The 19,114-nt window shown below is 40.6% G+C and overlaps 1 pseudogene; it reads right to left on the bottom strand.

Moving 5' to 3' along the window:
- LOC131822120 (peptidyl-prolyl cis-trans isomerase FKBP3-like) overlaps window positions 1–18,823 on the bottom strand; it is a 33,420-nt pseudogene extending 14,597 nt beyond the window's left edge.
- Between the last annotated feature and the right edge of the window lie 291 nt (window positions 18,824–19,114).

Here is a 19,114-nt window from a genome sequence, read left to right as displayed (position 1 = left end):
TGAAGACACTTCTAACCTTCCAAACAATAAAACCTACCATAGGTTTGATAATAGGTGGTACATTCTTTCTCTTTGAAAATCTTCCCAGGACTGGGTATTGTAGATGGGATATCTATTAGGATTGTTGTGCATGGCATCTCATTATGGACATACACATACATAGCTCCTTTGTCATATATAAAGATTTTATTTATTTATTTGATAGAGAAGACAAAGACAGAGAGAACGAGAGAGAGCGAGAGCATGAGCCTGACATGGGGCTCCATCCCAGGACCCTGGGAACATAACCTGAGCTGAAGGCAGATGCTTAATCTACTGAGCCACCCAGATGCCTGGTCTTTGTCATTTTTCTGAAGCTCTTCATCCTCAGGGGTCGGAAACTCTTCTTACCACTATCCTCCCAACTAAGCACCCCCCCCCCCCAATTGCCTCCTCCAACTTCTTATTCTCAGGTTTGTTATGAATCAGAGAATCTGGTAGAATTGCATTATGCCTACATACCCAGCAACATGCTGGTGATTTCTGAATGTCGATCACTCTTTAATTTCATGATGTTTTGACCCAAAGCTAACATCAGCCATCTGGGAAGGTTATTATTTAAACAAACATCACTCAGCCAGTTGTGACTGAGACATTGGATCATACTGAACTGCAAGATTTCTTCTAAGGATGAAAGAAAATAATAAGAAATCACAATAGCAAGGGACATACTTTGAGACCCAGCTTAGTTTTCTGAAAGGAGAAAAAGAAAGGCATTTGTTTGAAATTCTGGGGCCTTAGGGTAGTTCAGCAGAGCACACTAAGCCTTAGGAATTATGTCTAATTTATCTTAGAGCAGACAGAACTCACAGCTTAAAAATTCAAAGCAAAGATAGCTCTATTCTCAATATGTATAAAATAACTGAATGTGAGCGCGTGACCTAAAGGAAATTAGACTGCACATAATCATGCATTCTGGCGCACTGTGGTATTAACTTGAAAAATACAGAGCTTTGGGTTTTGTGGAAGGAAATAGAAATTGGGATGTAAAATGAAACAAAGAAAGAGATGCCCTTGGAAATATGAATTGCTATAAAATGAAAGCAGTGTCTAATCAAATAAGTGCCTTCTACAAATAGACTATCCCTCACATCTGGGTATCTTGGCTATCTATCTCTTATCAGGAAAAAAAAGTGGGTCAGGGAATTATACCAAAGCAGATCTCTTTCAGCTGGACAAGCTTTAAAAGAAAAAAAAAATGTTCTCTAGCTCTTTTCTAGTGCTTCTCAGTGGGTGTTTTTTTTTCTCTTTTTTTAATCTGCATCTACCAGTCGTTTCCCAGTTATATACCTACTTGAATTTCATTCTGGTCTTTGTTCTACTCATGCTATGTGTTTCATGCATCCATGCAAATTGGTGCCTAAACCAGGCATGATCAAAGTGCTGGAGTCCTGAAGCAGATTGGCCACCCTACCATTTATTCACTGATAGCTAGCATTAGCCATATCGTCTTCTCAGTTTGATGGTAAAGCCAGGTTGAAAATGAGGAGTTCATTTTGCTTCCAAAAGAATCTGAGTACTGAAATGTGCTTGGAACAAAAGTTTCCCCTTTTCCAGGACAATACACATGGATCTGTCCAGATATTTGGGTGGAGGGGACATGGGGAAATGTAGAGGTAATGTGAGAGAGTGGAGGAGGAACTAGGATTTAGGGGTTCAGGAAACCCAGAATCTTAGACTGTTTCTCACTGAATCTAGGACTCTGGCAAGTGGCAGATCACTCTGAGTCTCATTTTTCCCATTTGCAAAATAATAGTAATAATAGCAACAAACAGTTGAGAGGCAAGGTGGTAATAGAGGGCAAGTGAACACATTCCAGAAAAAGGTTGCCATGGTTCAAGTTCTGGCTCTGATCTTATTACCTAAAACAGTCTGTACCTCAGCTTCTTACTTTTTTTTCTTCTTTATTTTACATTTAGCTGAAGCTTGAACTCTTTTGCTGGTTGCAGAATGTACCATTTAACTTATTAAAAAATTAATAAATTTGGGGCACCTGGGTGGCTCAGAGGGTTAAGCCTCTGTCTTCAGCTCAGGTCATGAACTCAGGGTCCTGGGATCAAGCCCCACATCAGGCTCTCTGCTCGGCGGGGAGCCTGCTTCCCTTCCTCTCTCTCTCTGCCTGCCTCTCTGCCTACTTGTGATCTCTCTCTCTGTCCAATAAATAAATAAAATCTTTAAAAAAAATTAATAAACTTGATTTTTTAGAGAAGTCTTAGGTTCACAGCAAAATTGAGAGAAAGTACAGAGTTGCCTTTTAACCCCTGGTCACGTACATGCACATGCTCAGCCTCGCCCACTAACAACACTGCCCACCAGACTGGGCTATTTGTTACAATCAGTGAACCCATATTGACATATCAATCACCCAAAGACCACAGTTTACCTTAGGGGTTCAATTTTGATATTGTATAATCTGAGGTTTGGACAAATGTATAATGACGTGTACCCACCATGATAGTGCCATAACAGGATAGTTTCACTGCCTTTAAAATCCACTGTGCTGTATTTATCCCTGTCTCTCTGCTACACCCTGCCAACCTCTGATTTTTCACCCTCTCCATAGTTTTGCCTTTTCCAGAATTCCATATATTTGGAATCATACAGTATGTAGTCTTTTCAGATTAGCTTCTTTTGATTAGTAGTACGTGTTAAGTTTCCTCCATGTCTTTATATGGCTTGATAGCTCATTTTTTCTTTTGCACTGAATACTCTTCTATTGTCTGGACATACTACAGTTTATCCATTTACTTTTTGAAGAACATTTTGATTGCTTCCACATTTTGCAGTTATTAATAATTTGGAAATTTATTAAAAATAAAAACCTGCCACAAACACCCATGTGCAGGTTTTTGTGTAGATATAAGTTTCTAATTCATCTGGATAAATACCGAGGACCAAGCATATGTTAAGAGTATTTTTAGCTATTTTTTAATCAAGTTTATCAAATGTGAGTTTTAGCAGATTCTGTGTTTTAAGGGATTGGTTTGTGTCATCTAGGTTATCAGGTTCTGGCATAGAGTTGTCCATAATATTCCCTTATCTTCTTTTTAATGTCCATGAGATCTTTAAATGTCTATCTTTGAGTGCTGTCTCCTCTTTCATTTCTGATACTAGTAATTTGTGCTTACTCTCTTTTTTTCTTAGTTAGCCTAGCTTGAGACTCATTGATTTTATTGATCTTTTCAAAGAAATGGCTTTTGGTTTTATTGGTTTTCTTTATTGATTTCAGTTTCATTGATTTCTGCTTGGATTTTTGTTATTCTTACTTTGGATTTAATTTGCTCTTTTACTAGTTTTCTAAGTGGAAGTTTAGATTACTGATTTTAGATATTTATGCTTTTGCAATATATGTATTAGATGCTATAAATAACCTTTAAAGCACTGTTTTCACTGTGTCCCACAAACTTTGATAAATTGTATTTTCACTTTTATTTAATTCAAAATATTTAAAAATTTCTCTTGATTTCTTCTTGAATCATGTGTTAATTAGAAATGTATTCTTACTGTCCAAGTATTTTGGTATTTTCCAGCTACCTTTCTGTTATTGTTTTCTACTTTAATTCCATTGTGGTCTGAGGGCACACATTTATAGGATTTCCATCCTTTTAAACTTATTAACATATATTTTAAATGTATTAAGATACATTTTAAATTTATTAACATGCATTTTATGGCCCAGAATGTGGTCTATCTTGGTGAATGTTCCATGTGAGTTAGAGAAGAATTTGTACTCTGCTATTGTTGAATGGAGTCATCTATAGATGTCAATGAAATCCAGTTGATTGATGGTGCTGTTGAGTTCAACTGGCTTTACCGCTTTTCTGCCTGCTCTGTCTGTTTCTGATAGAGGGATGTTCAAGTCTCCACCTACAATAGTGGATTTATCTATTTCTCCTTGCAGTTTTATCTGTTTTGCCTCACATGTTTTGATGCTCTGTTGTTAGGTGCATACACATAGTCTTCTTAGAGTACTGACCTTTTAATCATTATGAAATACCCCTGTTTATCCTTGATAACTTTCCTTGCTCTGAAGTCTGCTTTGTCTGAAATTAATATAGCTACTCCTGCTTTCTTTCAAGTAGTGTTAGCCTGGCATATCTTACTCCATTCCTTTATAGTTCATCTATATGTTATTTAATAATTTTAATTATAGTAAATAAATACATTAAATTATATTAAAGAAATAATATTTATTTGATATTTATTTATGATTTTTATTTTTAAAAAATTTTATTATGTTAGTCACCATATAGTACATCATTAGTTTTTGATGTAGTGTTCCATGATTCATTGTTTGCATATAACACCCAGTGCTCCATACAATCCATGCCCTCCTTAATACCCATCACTGGGTTAATCCATTCCCCCAACTCCCTCCCCTCTAAAACCCTCAGTTTGTTTCTTGGAGTCCATAGTCTCTCATGGTTTGTCTCCCGCTCTGATTCCCCTACTTCATTTTTCCTTTCCTTCTCCTAATGTCCTCTATGCTATTCCTTATGTTCCACAAGTAAGTGAAACTTACTCTGTTTGACTTATTTCACTTAGTATAATCTCCTCCAGTCCCATCCATGTTGATGCAAAAGTTGGGTATTCATCCTTTCTGATGGCTGAGTAATACTCCGTTTTGTATATGGACCACATCATCTTTATCCATTTGTTTGTTGAAGGGCATCTTGGCTCTTTCCCCAGTTTGGTGATTGTGGCCGTTACTGCTCTGAACATTGGGGTGAATGTGGCCCTTCTTGTCACTACATCTGTGTCTTTGGAGTAAATAACCCAGTAGTGCAATTGCTGGATCATAAGGCAGCTCTATTTTTAACTTTTTGAGGAACCTCTACACTGTTTCCCAAAGTGGCTGTACCAACTTGCATTCCTGCCAACAGTGTAAGAGGGTTCCCCTTCCTCCACATCCTCTCCAACATTTGTTGTTTCTTGTCTTGTCAAATTTTGCCATTCTAATTGGTGTAAGATGGTATCTCAATGTGGTTTTGACTTGAATTTCTCTGATGGCTAATGATGCTGAACATTTTTTCATGTGTCTGTTAGCCATTTGTATGTCTTCTTTGGAGAAGCATTGGTTCATTTCTTCTGCCCAGTTTTTGACTTACTTGTTTTTTGGGTGTTGAGTTTGAGAAGTTCTTTATAGATCTTGGACATCAGCCCTTTATCTGTAGTGTCATTTGCAGATACCTTCTCCCATTCCATGGGTTGTCTCTTTGTTTTGTTGACTGTTTCCTTTGCTGTACAGAAGCTTTTTTTTTTTTTTTTTAAGATTTTATTTATTTATTTGACAGAGATCACAAGTAGGCAGAGAGGCAGGCAGAGAGAGAGAGGAGGAAGTAGGCTCCCTGCTGAGCAGAGAGCCCGATTCGGGCCTCAATCCCAGGACCCTGAGATCATGACCCGAGCCGAAGGCAGCGGCTTAACCCACTGAGCCACCCAGGCGCCCAGTGTGCAGAAGCTTTTTATCTTGATTTTTATCTTGACTTTTGAGAGAGAGAGAGAGAGAGAGAGAGAGTGAGAGCGAGCCTGGGCATACATGTGGGTGTTGAGGGCAGGGGTAGAGGGCAAGGGAGAGAGACTCTTAAGCAGGCTTCATGCACAGTGTGGATGTGGGGCACAATCCCATCCTGAGATCATGACCTGAGCCAAAATCAAGAGTCGGATGCTTAACTGACTGAGCCACCCTGGTGCTCCTGTGTTATTATATTTAAAATGAGTTTCTTGTAGATGACATATAGTTGAATCTTGTTTTTTTTTTAATCTACTCTGACAATCATTGCCTTTTAATTGGTGTATTTAGACCATTGATGTCTAAAGTGATTATTGATACAATTGGATTGCTATCTACAGTATTTGTTACTCTGTTGCCCTTATTTTTTGTTCCTATTTTTGTCTTTCATATATTTTCTGCCTTTTGTGTTTTTTTTTCAAAAAAGGAAATAATTTTATTCTTTTTTTGTGTGTGTGTTTCCATCAATCTCATTTATTTATTTATTTATTTACTTATTAAAATTTCTTTTCAGCGTAACAATAGTCATTGTTTTTGCACCACACCCAATGGTCCATGCAATACGTGCGACTGAGCATTTTATATGATTTCTTTTTGTCTCATTTTTTAGTATATCTACTACTTAATTTACTTTCATAGTGGCTGCTTTAGAGTTTGCAGTATACAAGTACAGTGAATCCATGTCCACTTTATTTTTTAATTTTATTTTTAACTAATCTCTACACCCAACATGGGGTTTGAACTCACAACCCTGAGATCAAGAGTCACATGTTCCACCAACTGAGCCATCCAAGTGGCCCCAAGTCCCCTTTAAAGTAACACTATACCACTTCAGAGATAGTGCAGGTACTTAGTAATGACAAAAGAATCTGAATTTCTCCCTTCCATCTCTTGAATCATTACTGTCATTCATTTCACTTCTACTTACATATAAGTAAGCATACATACATACATGTAAGCATATGTAATTGCATACATTCTTGCCATTATTTTTTGAACAGATAATCTGTTAGAGCAGTTAAGAATAAGAAAAGTAAGTTTTTAATCTTCTCTTTGATGTTCTTCCTTTCTTTATGTAGGTCCAAGTTTCTGATCTATACAATTTTCCTTTTCTTTGAGGAACCATTTTTTTTTTATTTTTTTTATTTATTTATTCATTTATTTATTCATTTATTTATTTATTTTTAAATTTTTTATTTTTTATAAACATATATTTTTATCCCCAGGGGTACAGGTCTGTGAATAACCAGGTTTACACACTTCACAGCACTCACCAAATCACATACCCTCCCCAATGTCCATAATCCCATCCCCTTCTCCCAAACCCCCTCCCCCCGGCAACCCTCAGTTTGTTTCGTGAGATTAAGAGTCACTTATGGTTTGTCTCCCTCCCAATCCCATCTTGTTTCATTTATTCTTCTTCTACCCACTTAAGCCTCCATGTTGCATCACCACTTCCTCATATCAGGGAGATCATATGATAGTTGTCTTTCTCTGCTTGACTTATTTCGCTAAGCATGATACGCTCTAGTTCCATCCATGTTGTTGCAAATGGCAAGATTTCATTTCTTTTGATGGCTGCATAGTATTCCATTGTGTATATATACCACATCTTCTTGATCCATTCATCTGTTGATGGACATCTAGGTTCTTTCCATAGTTTGGCTATTGTGGACATTGCTGCTATAAACATTCGGGTGCATGTGTCCCTTTGGATCACTACATTTGTATCTTTAGGGTAAATACCCAATAGTGCAATTGCTGGGTCATAGGGCAGTTCTATTTTCAACATTTTGAGGAACCTCCATGCTGTTTTCCAGAGTGGCTGCACCAGCTTGCATTCCCACCAACAGTGTAGGAGGGTTCCCCTTTCTCCGCATCCTCGCCAGCATCTGTCATTTCCTGATTTGTTGATTTTAGCCATTCTGACTGGTGTGAGGTGATATCTCATTGTGGTTTTGATTTGTATTTCCCTGATGCCGAGTGATATGGAGCACTTTTTCATGTGTCTGTTGGCCATCTGGATGTCTTCTTTGCAGAAATGTCTGTTCATGTCCTCTGCCCATTTCTTGATTGGATTATTTGTTCTTTGGGTGTTGAGTTTGCTAAGTTCTTTATAGATTCTGGACACTAGTCCTTTATCTGATATGTCGTTTGCAAATATCTTCTCCCATTCTGTCAGTTGTCTTTTGATTTTGTTAACTGTTTCCTTTGCTGTGCAAAAGCTTTTGATCTTGATGAAATCCCAGTAGTTCATTTTTTCCCTTGCTTCCCTTGCCTTTTGCGTTGTTCCTAGGAAGATGTTGCTGCGGCAGAGGTCGAAGAGGTTGCTGCCCGTGTTCTCCTCAAGGATTTTGATGGATTCCTTTCGTACATTGAGATCCTTCATCCATTTTGAGTCTATTTTTGTGTGTGGTGTAAGGAAATGGTCCAATTTCATTTTTCTGCATGTGGCTGTCCAATTTTCCCAGCACCATTTATTGAAAAGGCTGTCTTTTTTCCATTGGACATTCTTTCCTGCTTTGTCGAAGATTAGTTGACCATAGATTTGAGGGTCTATTTCTGGGCTCTCTATTCTGTTCCATTGATCTATGTGTCTGTTTTTGTGCCAGTACCATGCTGTCTTGATGATGACAGCTTTGTAATAGAGCTTGAAGTCCGGGATTGTGATGCCACCAACGTTGGCTTTCTTTTTCAATATCCCTTTGGCTATTCGAGGTCTTTTCTGGTTCCATATAAATTTTAGAATTATTTGTTCCATTTCTTTGAAAAAGATGGATGGTACTTTGATAGGAATTGCATTAAATGTGTAGATTGCTTTAGGTAGCATAGACATTTTCACAATATTTATTCTTCCAATCCAGAAGCATGGAACATTTTTCCATTTCTTTGTGTCTTCCTCAATTTCTTTCATGAGTACTTTATAGTTTTCTGAGTATAGATTCTGTGTCTCTTTGGTTAGGTTTATTCCTAGGTATCTTATGGTTTTGGATGCAATTGTAAAAGGGATTGACTCCTTAATATCTCTTTCTTCTGTCTTGCTGTTGGTGTATAGAAATGCAACTGATTTCTGTGCATTGATTTTATATCCTGACACTTTACTGAATTCCTGTATAAGTTCTAGCAGTTTTGGAGTGGAGTCTTTTGGGTTTTCCACATATAGTATCGTATCATCTGCGAAGAGTGATAATTTGACTTCTTCTTTGCCGATTTGGATGCCTTTAATTTCCTTTTGTTGTCTGATTGCTGAGGCTAGGACCTCTAGTACGATGTTGAATAGCAGTGGTGATAATGGACATCCCTGCCGTGTTCCTGACCTTAGCGGAAAAGCTTTCAGTTTTTCTCCATTGAGAATGATATTTGCGGTGGGTTTTTCATAGATGGCTTTGATGATATTGAGGTATGTGCCCTCTATCCCTACACTTTGAAGAGTTTTGATCAGGAAGGGATGTTGTACTTTGTCAAATGCTTTTTCAGCATCTATTGAGAGTATCATATGGTTCTTGTTCTTTCTTTTATTGATGTGTTGTATCACATTGACTGATTTGCGGATGTTGAACCAACCTTGCAGCCCTGGAATAAATCCCACTTGGTCGTGGTGGATAATCTTTTTAATGTACTGTTGAATCCTATTGGCTAGTATTTTGTTGAGTATTTTCGCATCTGTGTTCATCAAGGATATCGGTCTATAGCTCTCTTTTTTGGTGGGATCCTTGTCTGGTTTTGGGATCAAGGTGATGCTGGCCTCATAAAATGAGTTTGGAAGTTTTCCTTCCATTTCTATTTTTTGGAACAGTTTCAGGAGAATAGGAATTAGTTCTTCTTTAAATGTTTGGTAGAATTCCCCCGGGAAGCCGTCTGGCCCTGGGCTTTTGTTTGTTTGGAGATTTTTAATGACTGTTTCAATCTCCTTACTGGTTATGGGTCTGTTCAGGCTTTCTATTTCTTCCTGGTTCAGTTGTGGTAGTTTATATGTTTCTAGGAATGCATCCATTTCTTCCAGATTGTCAAATTTATTGCCGTAGAGTTGCTCATAGTATGTTCTTATAATAGTTTGTATTTCTTTGGTGTTAGTTGTGATCTCTCCTCTTTCATTCATGATTTTATTTATTTGGGTCCTTTCTCTTTTCTTTTTGATAAGTCGGGCCAGGGGTTTATCAATTTTATTAATTCTTTCAAAGAACCAGCTCCTAGTTTCGTTGATTTGTTCTATTGTTTTTTTGGTTTCTATTTCATTGATTTCTGCTCTGATCTTTATGATTTCTCTTCTCCTGCTGGGCTTAGGGTTTCTTTCTTGTTCTTTCTCCAGCTCCTTTAGGTGTAGGGTTAGGTTGTGTACCTGAGACCTTTCTTGTTTCTTGAGAAAGGCTTGTACCGCTATATATTTTCCTCTCAGGACTGCCTTTGTTGTGTCCCACAGATTTTGAACCGTTGTATTTTCATTATCATTTGTTTCCATGATTTTTTTCAATTCTTCTTTAATTTCCCGGTTGACCCATTCATTCTTTAGAAGGATACTGTTTAGTCTCCATGTATTTGGGTTCTTTCCAAACTTCCTTTTGTGGTTGAGTTCTAGCTTTAGAGCATTGTGGTCTGAAAATATGCAGGGAATGATCCCAATCTTTTGATACCGGTTGAGTCCTGATTTAGGACCGAGGATGTGATCTATTCTGGAGAATGTTCCATGTGCACTAGAGAAGAATGTGTATTCTGTTGCTTTGGGATGAAATATTCTGAATATATCTGTGATGTCCATCTGGTCCAGTGTGTCATTTAAGGCCTTTATTTCCTTGCTGATCTTTTGCTTGGATGACCTGTCTATTTCAGTGAGGGGAGTGTTAAAGTCCCCTACTATTATTGTGTTGTTGTTGATGTGTTTCTTTGATTTTGTTATTAATTGGTTTATATAGTTGGCTGCTCCCACATTGGGGGCGTAGATATTTAAAATTGTTAAATCTTCTTGTTGGACAGACCCTTTGAGTATGATATAGTGTCCTTCCTCATCTCTTATTATAGTCTTTGGCTTAAAATCTAATTGATCTGATATAAGGATTGCCACTCCTGCTTTCTTCTGATGTCCATTAGCATGGTAAATTCTTTTCCACCCCCTCACTTTAAATCTGGAGGTGTCTTCGGGCTTAAAATGTGTTTCTTGGAGGCAACATATAGATGGGTTTTGTTTTTTTATCCATTCTGATACCCTGTGTCTTTTGACAGGGGCATTTAGCCCATTCACATTCAGGGTAACTATTGAGAGATATGAATTTAGTGCCATTGTATTGCCTGTAAGGTGACTGTTACTGTATATGGTCTCTGTCCCTTTCTGATCTACCACTTGTAGGCTCTCTCTTTGCTTAGAGGACCCCTTTCAATATTTCCTGTAGAGCTGGTTTGGTATTTGCAAATTCTTTCAGTTGTTGTTTGTCCTGGAAGCTTTTAATCTCTCCTTCTATTTTCAATGATAGCCTAGCTGGATATAGTATTCTTGGCTGCATGTTTTTCTCGTTTAGTGCTCTGAAAATATCATGCCAGCTCTTTCTGGCCTGCCAGGTCTCTGTGGATAAGTCAGCTGCCAATCTAATATTTTTACCATTGTATGTTACAGACTTCTTTTCCCGGGCTGCTTTCAGGATTTTCTCTTTGTCATTGAGACTTGTAAATTTTACTATTAGGTGACGGGGTGTGGGCCTATTCTTATTGATTTTGAGGGGCATTCTCTGAACCTCCTGAATTTTGATGCTCGTTCCCTTTGCCATATTGGGGAAATTCTCCCCAATAATTCTCTCCAGTATACCTTCTGCTCCCCTCTCACTTTCTTCTTCTTCTGGAATCCCAATTATTCTAATGTTGTTTCGTCTTATGGTGTCACTTATCTCTCGAATTCTCCCCTCGTGGTCCAGTAGCTGTTTGTCCCTCTTTTGCTCAGCTTCTTTATTCTCTGTCATTTGGTCTTCTATATCACTAATTCTTTCTTCTGCCTCATTTATCCTAGCAGTTAGAGCCTCCATTTTTGATTGCACCTCATTAATAGCTTTTTTGATTTCACCTTGGTTAGATTTTAGTTCTTTTATTTCTCCAGAAAGGCCTTTTATATCTCTCGAGAGGGTTTCTCTCATATCTTCCATGCCTTTTTCGAGCCCGGCTAGAACCTTGAGAATTGTCATTCTGAACTCTAGATCTGACATATTACCGATGTCTGTATTGATTAGGTCCCTAGCCTTCGGTACTGCCTCTTGTTCTTTTTTTTGTGTTGAATTTTTCCGTCTTGTCATTTTGTCCAGATAAGAGTAAATGAAGGGGCAAGTAAAATACTAAAAGGGTGGCAACAACCCCAGGAAAATATGCTTTAACCAAATTAAAAGAGATCCAAAATCGTGAGTGGGGAGAAAGGGGATAAAAAGAGGTTCAAAAAGGAAGAAAGAAAAAAGAAAAAAAAAAAAAAGAAAAGAAAAGAATATTTTTAAAGAAAGAAAACACCTAAGAAAAATGTAAAAAAAATATATATATATATTAGATAAACTAGTAAAAAATCGTTAAAAAAGAAAAAGGTAACAGTTAAAAAAAAATTTTACCCGAAGGCGAGAAAAAAAAAAAATGAAAAAGAAAAAATTAAATTAACTGCAAGACTAAAAAAAAATCACAGGAAAAAAGCCATGAGTTCCGTGCTTGGCTTTCTCCTCCTCTGGAATTCTGCTGCTCTCCTTGGTATTGAGACCGCACTCCTTGGTAGGTGAACTTGGTCTCGGCTGGATTTCTTGTTGATCTTCTGGGGGAGGGGCCTGTTGTAGTGATTCTCAAGTGTCTTTGCCCCAGGCGGAATTACACCGCCCTTACCCGGGGCCGGGGTGAGTAATCCGCTCGGGTTTGCTTTCAGGAGCTTTTGTTCCCTGAGCGCTTTCCGTAGAGTTCCAGAGGACGGGAATACAAATGGCGGCCTCCTGGTCTCCGGCCCGGAGGAGCCGAGAGCCCAGGGCCCCACTCCTCAGTGCGCCCTCAGAGAACAGCGCCCAGTTACTCCCGTCTGCCTGACCTCCGGCCGCGCTCCGAGCTCACCGAGCCTGCGACCGGTTCAAGGTAACACGGAGCTGCGAGCTTACTGTCGGCTCTGTCTCTGTAGCCGGCTTTCCCGTTCCAATACCCGCAAGCTCTGCGACACTCAAGACACCCCCGATCCTTCTGTGACCCTGCGGGACCTGAAGCCACGCTGACCCCGCGTGGGCTTCGCCCCGGTTTAGCCTCTGGAGCGATGTCCCTCAGCGGAACAGACATTTAAAAGTCCTGATTTTGTGCGCGGTTGCTCCGCCGCTTGCCGGGAGCCGGCCCCTCCCCCCGGGGTCTATCTTCCCGTCGCTTTGGATTCACTTCTCCGCCGGTCCTACCTTTCAGAAAGTGGTTGTTTTTCTGTTTCCAGAATTGCTGTTCTTCTTCTCTTCGATCTGCCGATGGATTTTCAGGTGTTTGCAATCTTTAGATAAGCTATCTAGCTGATCTCCGGCTAGCTGAAGCAGTCTCAGCTTGCTACTTCTCCGCCATCTTGACTCCACACTAGTTGACATACATTACAGTAGTTTCAATTGTATAGCATAGTGATTCAACAAATTTACACATTATGCTATGTTCACTACAAGTGTAGGTACCATCTATCTCAATACATCAGTTTTACAGTATCACTGACTATATTCTTTATGTTATGACTTTTATTCCTATGGCTTACTCATTCTATAACTGGAAGCACTTCTTTTAACATTTCGTGCAAGGTGGGTCTACTGGCAACAAATTCTCTTCATTTTTGTCTTAGAAAGTCTTTGTTTCTCCTCCACTTTTGAAGGACAATTTCATATGGTACAGAGTTTTAGGTTGGTGCGTTTTTTTCTCTTCATACTTTATATATTTCATTTCACTCTCTTCTTGATTGCATGGTTTCTGAGAAGTCCAACAATTCTTATCCTTGTTTCTCTATTGCTAATATGTTTTTTCCTTTGACTTCTTTTGAGATTTTGTTTCTTTATCTTTGATTTTCTGCAGTTTGAATATGATATGCTTAGGCATAGTGGTTTGTTTTGTTTTCATTTATCCTGCTCGGTGTTCTCTGAGCTTCTTGTACCTGTGGTTTGGTGGATAACATGTGCCTCAGTTAATCCATCTGTAAAGTAGGGATTATGATAGCTACATCATATCATGGGAATTAAGATTAATTAAATATGTGACAAGCACTTAGAAGAGTACCGGGGATGTAGTTAGTACTATGTATGTGTTAGCTAATATTTAATCAGCATTTGCTAAGCAACAGGCTAAGTGCTTTTCATACAGGATCTCATTTTTCCCTCATAGCAATCTATACTCAAGAGGTACCTATTATTACCCCCATTTTATAGATGGGGAGATTGAGGCCTGTCTGTGATCACACAGATTATTAAGTGGCAGACCTGGTAAGTCCTATACTGAAGTCTGTCTGTCTGCCAAGGCCATGCCTTCAGTTACCAGAGAAGAACACCTCAGAAGGGGGTTGGAGTTTGGTTAATCTCTGTGGTCCCTTCCAGAACTAAAACTCTATTGTATGAAGTTTGAAATAATGCCAGAATAATATTGTGGTGGAGTGTCCAGCCTTGGGAGTTGGAAAGCCTGTGTTGAAGCAAGTTATGCACACCCACTGTTTCCCCTGCTGTGACATGAAGCGAATCCACTTGCCTTTCCTGTCTAGCTGTTCGGAGGTTCGAATGGGCTTCTCTATGAAAAACATTTTGCACAGTGCTTTGTAACTGGTTCTTGTGTATTGTAGGGCCTCAAAAAGCTAGATACTAAAATAATTGTTATTTAAAAATCCTGTCTAGTAGTTACAGTATTGGAAAAAGTAATGAAATGTCTTGATTTAGAGACCTGCAAGCTGTCCAGGCAGGAGGGCATATGGTAGGAAACTGTTGGTGTAGAATTTGGCTAGAAGAGGTCAGACTGACTTACTTCATAGAATCCAGTCCTTAGGCTTTGCAGAAGTTTTCCCAGTCAAGAAGCTGAGATGACTCTGGTATGTGGAGGTTTTATTTCTAATGCTGGCCATCATAAGAGAAGTGGGACACTCTTGGGCATTGGGGCAGGACTCTTATTTATGGTCAGTCTCATTCAAAGGAAGGATTAAGCTGGAGGGAGTGTGCCCAACATGGTCGGTCCTGATTAGGGAGGGAGCAGATGGCCTTTAATCTGGACATCAGCCATGTCAGACAGTATTAGGACTGCCTGTTCTCTGAGCTTCTCAGAGAAGAAGCACTGGCTTACTGATAGGACTTTGGCATGACATTTCTTCAAGCTGGGTGAAGGGATCTACGCTTGTAAGAATCAGAGGTGACAGCTGCTCTGGGACCATACCTATGGGATATGGTGAAGGGGGCAAAATTCCTGTGACTCACATTTCATTGTGTGTGTATATACATGTATGTGTCTAAAGTTCTGGTACTGTTCTTTCATTCCCCTCTGAAGAAATGGAAAGATTAATAGTAGCAATTCTGCTCCCTTGTTTTGGCTCCCTGAGTGGCCCTACCTCCAAAAATGTGAATTGTTAATTTCAAAGCTCCTTGCCAGCGTCCTTCAGTAATCCGTGCTCATCACACATCACATTCTACAGTGACACTGTTCTGGTTTTCACATATCTCCCCTCAGTCAGTAAGCATGGATGGAGGGCCTATTATGTGCCTGGCACTGTGTTATTATCTGAAGATCTGAAAAAAGAATGATATAACGTCCTGGCCCTCAGAGAACTAAGAGCACTTAGGGTGATAGGGACCTTTAAGCAATTAAGTACAACACTGTGTAATGGGCTATGAGAAAAGTATCTTCATTTGGCTTTCTCCCAAAACAGGCGATGGGCGAAGGATTTGAGTGTAAGCAGTTTATCTGGAAAGCGATCCCAGGAAGTACTGGTAGAAAAGATGAAGGAATTGAGGAAGAGAGCCGAAGAAAGCCAGGTAGTTAGTACTATAGTAAACTGGGGTTCAACCTCCCCAGGGAGCTCTGGGAGCATAAAACGTGCCTTATTCTCCCCACCAAGGGGTTACACAGCTATGCCAGTCATTATTTGAAGACTGCCTCAAGGGAGATTAACTCCCTAGCCTAATTCCTGACCACCTGGCCAGATGCACTTTGGTGGGCAGATCCACAGCCCTTAGTGGAGCCACTGGTGTTTATAGTAAGCAGTAGAGGCAAAGGCCAAAGAGATGTGGGAAGGGCCCCAGCAGCATCAGCTAAAAGAAGTATGAAGGGCTTACCGTGATACACACTAGGTGAGCCATTTAGCTTAGGTGATCAACAAAGACTTCAGAGAGAAGAGCTGTTCAGGCTGGAACAAAGCATGGAGTGTTTGGAAGAATGCGATGAATATGGCTGGTACTGGTGTCATAGGAGATAGAGTGTCCAGTGTGGGAAAGTACTAGGCATAGGTGAGAGCCACCTCCAGTCCCCCGCTATGCCAAACTACATTCCAGACTCGCTGGAGATGCAGAGAGAGCCACAGAAGGACTTTAAGAAGGCTGGTGACCCAGCCATGCTTGATTTTTAGAAAGATCAGTCTGGCAATGGGAGACAGAACAGGTGGCTACTCCTTCCCATTTGCTTCCTGTGGGTTTCGTGTCTATTTCCTATTGCTGTGACCGTCAGCCCAGCAGTTGCAGTTCATAACATCTAGTTTGTGGTTTTCCCAACACTCTCATAATCAGCATTATTGTGTCCCTTCAGAGATGGGTAATGCCCCTCTTTGGGGATCTGGATAACAGTTCCATGGGATCCCTCTTCCCGACTTCTAGGTTTTGATAACCCCATTCTTTCTGTTCCATTCCCCCACATCGCTGGGGTGGCCTCTGATTCCTATAGCTCCCATCTCCGTGTTATCTCAGCATCCCCCTCTCTACCTTTTGACTCCTCCAATACTCATTTCAGCAATTTCACCTCCAATCCCTGCTTTACCTCTGCGGAACTAACTGTGCTGCTTATCTTTCTCCCTGGACCATGACTGATGCAGAGAGGCACAGACAACAGAGTATCTGGGGAGTGTGCTTAGCTGGGAGACCATGAGTTTGCATTTCACACGCTTATTTGATTTTCCCCAAAGCTCTTGAGAGCCAGGGCGTAGGCATGGAGAAGGCATGTGGTTGGGGTGATCCGACTTTGAGGTTTTGAAGAAGAGGATGTTCAAGAGGGCACATAGGCATCAGAGCCAGATGGACCAGGTAATGTCAACAGCAGCAGCAACAGTAGTAGCCACAATAATAAAGAAACCTACGATTTTGCCTTTACTGTGTGCCAGGCATTATTGTAAGTGCCTCACATGTACTGTAAACTTAATCCTCATGACAACCCTAGGAGGTAGGTGTGTACTTTCATTCTCCATTTTACATATGAAGACACCAAGGCACCAAGAGGCTAAGTAATGCACCCAAGGTCAAATAGCTAGTAAGGGACAAAGTTGATACATGAACCTGGACATTTTCTCTCCCTGATTGGGGCTCATGGTCATTACAAGGGAAAATTTTCCTACGCTACTGTTCTGTGATTCCACAGAAATAGGACTTAATGTCTCTGAGAAAATCTGCAGCTTAATGGTAAGGTTTTAGTGATGATGACACATTTCCAAGAAGCCCTTGCAGAAAGTCAGAGAAATTTGGGCTTAATCTATGAAGACGAAGCTAAAGAGAAAGCCAGAAGAGAAGGCATGGACTCCTAGGGGTGTGGAGCTCCCCTTCTGCAAAGGCACAGATGGAAACGAGACAGAGGAGCTGAGAGTTTATCATTCTCTGAAAGCTTAATTAGGTCATTGGTGAGGACAGAATATTTAAAAAATTCTATCAGTTAAAGACCTATGGGATTTAATTCCCTCATTCCTGCTCCTTAGTGTTAGAATAAATGAAGCCTTTTCCTAGTTACAAAAATGATGTTGAAAAATGATTGATTGTCCTAATGAGGAAAGGGAACAGCTGCCTGAACAGCAGATGTAACTTTTATAATCATTTCCTCTTCATTGGTTTTCTCCCTAATGACCCCGGCACTGATGATAGTATTTAAGAAGGAGGGTATGTGATGGGCAGAGGACTGGAATGATCAGGAAGCTTGGGTAAAGAGGGAAATGGTTGGCCTGAGCCTCCTGGTCAGCTGCATTTCTAACAAACCCAAAGCTTTGGCTGTTCTTTGGGGTGGTTAAAGGTGACAGAACCAGAGTTTGTGGCAACGCGAGGTCCCAGGCTTGAGGGCCAGACCCAACAGAAGAACCACCCACAACCACCACATGTACTGAAATCTGTTGTAGCTTCACCAAGGCCCTAGGGGGAACTGTCATGCAGAGAGGAACATCCCTAGGAGGGGATATTGAGCAGCAAGTCGGCAATGACACTGAAATGTGACAGCATGTAGTGGAGCGTGGTGATTAGAAGCATGGGCCCTGGCTGTAAACCCTGCATCCGAGTCCTGGCTCGACCACTTCCCAGCTGTGTGACCAGCTGCACCTCACTTTCTAGCTGTGTGACCTGGATCCAATTTCTTAATCTCTCTGTGCCTTGGTTTCTAGCTGTGCAAACTCGGGCAAGTTTCTTAACCTCTCTGTGCCTCAGTTTGCTGATCTTGCAAATAAGGATGATAAGAATACCTGTTTCATGGGCTTGTTGAGGGGGAATGAATAAATGTTTGTAAAGCACTCAGAACAGTGCCTGGTATATAGCAGGTCTATTTAGAGGTCCCTTAAACAAACGTAAATGGCCTGCCATTGGCAAAACTGTGTCAGCCACATTTCTCTGCCATCTGTAAAAGTGTGATTCAGCAGTGGGTCCTCAGTGCCCTCTAGATTTGGGGATCTCTTTCTCTCTCCCCTCACCTTCGTGTCATGGGGACTCCCATCTCACTGTTCCCTTATTCCATACAAATATTCTACACAAATCCCAGTGGGGCTAAAATCCCCAAATCTGTGGTGAGATGTTAGGGACTCCTAAACTTCCTCATGTGCCTCTTCTTAGCCTTAAATCCAGGGGTTCATGGCATTTCGGGCACTGGCCGAAAGTGGTGGCCCTCTCAGGGCTGCTTCATACCCATTTTGACGACCAAGTCTGTGGACTTTCCTGCTGCTTCTCACCACAGCTCAGAATTCCAGAACTTTTGGCTCTCCGTTTTGGGACCCCAGACCCACCCTACCACATCCTGTTCAGGCACTCCGCAGAGCAGTTGTCTGTTCGGCCTGTGGGCATAATCATTATTGGTTCTGGACATATTGGACCAGACCTTCTTGGTAATACCCTTGTTCATGTTACAGGAGAGCCATCCTAAATTTTGGTTTGGTTCAAGTGGATATAATTACCCCTAATGTTGTTGTTGTTATTTCAGATTTTACTTATTTATTTGACAGAGAGAGACAGCGAGTGCACAAGTAGGGGGAGAGGCAGAGGGAGAGAGAGAAGCAAACTCTCTACTGAGCAGAGAGCCCAACGTGGGGCTCCATCCCAGAACCCTGAGATCATGGCCTGAGCCGAAGGCAGACACCCAACCAACTGAGCCACCCAGATGCCCTCATTATCTGTAATTGTAATGTTAAAGAGC

Source organism: Mustela lutreola, chromosome X (genome assembly GCF_030435805.1).
Source record: "Mustela lutreola isolate mMusLut2 chromosome X, mMusLut2.pri, whole genome shotgun sequence".
NCBI classification, from domain to species: Eukaryota; Metazoa; Chordata; class Mammalia; order Carnivora; family Mustelidae; genus Mustela; species Mustela lutreola.
The sequence above is the reverse complement of the archived record's forward strand: the minus strand, read 5'-3'. Positions and strand labels throughout refer to the sequence as shown.